Source organism: Schistocerca nitens, chromosome 10 (genome assembly GCF_023898315.1).
Source record: "Schistocerca nitens isolate TAMUIC-IGC-003100 chromosome 10, iqSchNite1.1, whole genome shotgun sequence".
NCBI classification, from domain to species: Eukaryota; Metazoa; Arthropoda; class Insecta; order Orthoptera; family Acrididae; genus Schistocerca; species Schistocerca nitens.
Genome location: NC_064623.1, coordinates 102665566 through 102669431, shown reverse-complemented (window position 1 = coordinate 102669431; position 3866 = coordinate 102665566). Strand labels below are relative to the sequence as shown.

The window sequence follows — 3866 nt, the reverse complement described above, 5'->3', positions numbered from 1 at the left end:
AGCCCCAATTTCTCGTATCTTATCTTCGTGTATATTGACTGCAGTAGAATCTTTCGGCAGTCAGCTTGAAACGCCAGTTCTCTAAATTTTCACAACAGTGTTTCTAAAAAAAAAAACGTCACCTTCACTTCAGGGATTCGCATTTGAGTTCATGAAGCATCTCAGTAGCACTTACGTGTTGTTCGAATCTATCGGTAACAAGTCTAGTACCCGGCCTCTGAACCGCTTTGATTCCTCCCAACAATCCGACATGGTACGGATCCCAGTACTAGGGCAGTACTCAAAAACACATCGCACCAACGTCCTATGTGCGGTCGCCCTTAAAGGTGAACCACTTTTTCCTAAAATTCTCTCATTCGCCTCCGCAATGACAATTCTCATATGCTTTTCCATCTAATATCGCTTTGCACCTTAATGGTCAGATATTTAAGCGACTTGACTGTGTCAAGCAGGACATTTGTAAACAATATCCGAACATGTATGTTCTTCCTACTCATCCACATTGACTTACATTTGCCCACCTTTAGAACTAGCTGCCATTCATCACACCAACAGGAAATTTTGTGTAAGTCGTCTTTATCTTCTTACAGTCACTCAACTTCGACACCTTACAGTATACCACGGCATCATCAGCAAACAACCGCGGATTGTGGCCCACACTTTCCGCCAAATCATTCATGAACACTGAGAACAACAGCGGCCCTATCACACCTCTCTGCGGAAATCATGACTATAAACTTGTCTCCGATGAACAATCGCCGCCGGCCACTGTGGCCGAGTGGTTCAAGCAGCTTCAGTCCGGAACCGCGCTGCTGCTACGGTCGCAGGTTCGAATCTTGCCTTGGTCATGGATGTGTGTGATGTCCTTAGGTTAGTTAGGTTTACGTAGTTATAAGTCTAAGGGACTGATGACCTCAGATGTTAAGTCCCATAGTGCTCAGAGCCATTTGTACAATCCCCGTCGACAACAATATACTATGTTCTGTTACTTAGAAACCACTCACATATCTGTGAACTTATTCCACTTGCTGGTGCCTCCTTTAACAGCCTGAAATGTGGCACCGCGTCTAATGCTTTCCTGAAATCGAGAACCAAAGTTCGCAGTGTATCATGTGAGAAAAGAGGAAGATTATCTTCGCATGTGCGACGCTTTCTAAAACCATGCTGATCCGTGGAATACACTATGTGATCAGAAGTATCCGGACACCTGGCTGAAAATGACTTACAAGTTCGTGGCGCCCTCCATCCGTAATGCTAGAATCCAATATGGTGTTGGTCCACCCCTAGCCTTGATGACAGCTTCCACTCTCCCAGGCATACGTTCAATCAGATGCTGGAAGATTTCTTGGGGAATGGCAGCCCATTCTTCACTGACTGCTGGACTGAGGAGATATATCGATGTCAGTTGCTGAGGCCTAACACGAAGTCGGGGTTCCAAAACATCCCAAAGGTGTTCTATAGGTTTCAGGTCAGGACTGTGCCGCGCGGGATTAGCCGAGCGGTCTGGGGCGCTGCAGTCATGGACTGTGCGGCTGGTCCCGGTGGAGGTTCGAATCCTCCCTCGGGCATAGGTGTGTGTGTTTGTCCTTAGGATGATTTAGGTTAGGTAGTGTGTAAGCTTAGGAACTGATGACCTTAGCAGTTAAGTCCCATAAGATTTCACACACATTTTTTTTAGGACTCTGTGCAGGCCAGTCCATTACAGGGTCGTTATTGTGTAACCACTCCGCCACAGACCGTGCAATATGAACACGTGCTCGATCGTGCTGGAAGATGCTGTCGCCATCCCGGACTTGCTCTTCAATAGCGGGAAGCTAGAAGGTGCTTAAAACATCAATGTAGGCTTGTGCTGTGATAGTGCCACGCAAAACAACAAGAGGTGCGAGCCCCCCCCCCTTTCCCAAGAGAAACATATGGTGGGACTACACACGCTGGCAGATGTGGCTCACCGGACATTCGCCATACTCACACCCTGCCATCGGATCGCCACATTATGTACAGTGATTCTAAAGTCTTAGTCTCAGATCAAACAGCTGTGGCCACTGACTCGCTAAATGCTTGGGAGTTATGGTTTCCAACAATCACAGCCTGACTGGAGGAGCCCTTGATGCGTGGCACTTTTAACTTCCAGAGGGAAGCCCTGGTTGTCACAAACACCATATGTCATCTCGTAATGAATATTTGACACAGTACCTCCATAATTTGGCACTTGCAACAAGTATAGCGACGTGCAACGGAGTATCGAGAATAAAACAGCACTGAAAACGAACTTTTTATATTCCCAGTCTTCATCTGAGTTTTACGGGGATCCATAGGAGAGCGTTGGAAGACTTGCTGATAGACTCTTATTGAGGGTGGTCTTAATGTGTCCTCTCTTATGTAGGCTGTTTCTATGTAGTACATGCTGGAATATGTCAAAATTTTGCATTCGGGATCGGTATCCGCAAATCTGAGGGTCAAAACATTTGGTAGAAATTTTCTGCAATGTTGCATCTCCCCTTTGTGCCTTGTTTGTTTGTGTTAGGAACACTATCACGCAATGATGAGAAGAATTTCTCAACTCGCCACGCAACACCACCCCATGCACTGTAACTATTTGTTTCGCACATTTCTCACATGCAGGTAGAACTGCAGCTACGCGGTTGAACTTGGCTAATAGAGTGTGAGAAAATGTAACAGACTGGGAAAAGATTATATGCACCTTAACCCTCCTACATCCAGCATTTTTTGTCTCACTGAGTGCCACCTGTGTCATATGCAGAACACAAATAATTTACATCAGATACATGGCAGTATTTTAATGAAGTGACATGAAACCTACAATGCTGTTTATGAATGTAACAGTAATGATTCTATTTTCATAAATATTTCTTTCTTCAGTGGAAATCAGTGCAAAAACAATGAATGAATTGTAATGTAAGTACAAAAAACCAAAAAGACATCATTGGATGCAGTTGACTCAGAGGGATAAAGTCATACATATATTTAGAATAATTTTTTGGAAAGAAGAGAGATATAAATTTGCATTGTGCTTATAGGGTCATACTACCATCAGTCTTACTGCAGTGGTAACGCCGGTTCCCCTCAGAGCACCGAAATTAAACGCTGTTGGGCTTGGCTAGCACTTGGATGGGTGACCGTCCGGGTCTGCCGAGTGCTGTTGGGAAGCGGGATGGACTCAGCCCTGGCCGTTGTCAGTTTTCGTGACCGGGGCTGCTTTTTCTCAGTCAATTAGCTCCTTAGTTGGCCTTAGTGATAACGGCCAGGAGAGTGATGTGCTGATCACATGCCCCTCCATATCCACATCCACGAAGCCAATAGGCTGAGGATGACACAGCAGCTGGTCAATACCGCTGGGCTTTCCGAGGCCTGTTCGGGAGGAGTTTAGTTTTTCATTTATGGGGTCATATTGACCACAATGGTACTAAGAGCAGATATGTGAGATGCCTGTCTGAAGATTCAGTTTTATTTTGCCGATGCTGTATTTAAGAACAGATGGAAAATGTCTCTTGCAACCTGTGTAGGCTAAGCCACTGACCCCAACATGGTTGGAGGCAGTGGTAAAATAATGTTAAGATTCTTTACACAATGTCCAGTCACATTACTGTGAGCTCCGCTCATGTTCAACGTCAACGTGTAATAACCACTCACAGCATTTGGGCAGTACGTTGAAGGGCCATAGAAACTGGCGCACCTACCGAATATCGTGTAGCGCCCCCGTGTGAACGAAGATGTGCCCCAACACGACGTGGCATGTACTCGACTAATTTCTGATGTAGGGCTGGAAGTAACTGACACCATGTATCCTGCAGGGCTGTCCATAAACCAGAGGGGTGGAGATCATTTCTGAACAGCATGTTGCAACG

General features: G+C 45.6%; 1 pseudogene; it reads left to right on the top strand.

Moving 5' to 3' along the window:
• The first annotated feature begins 3047 nt into the window (after positions 1 to 3047).
• LOC126211017 (5S ribosomal RNA) lies at positions 3048 to 3166 on the top strand (annotated as a pseudogene).
• The last annotated feature ends 700 nt before the right edge of the window (positions 3167 to 3866 follow it).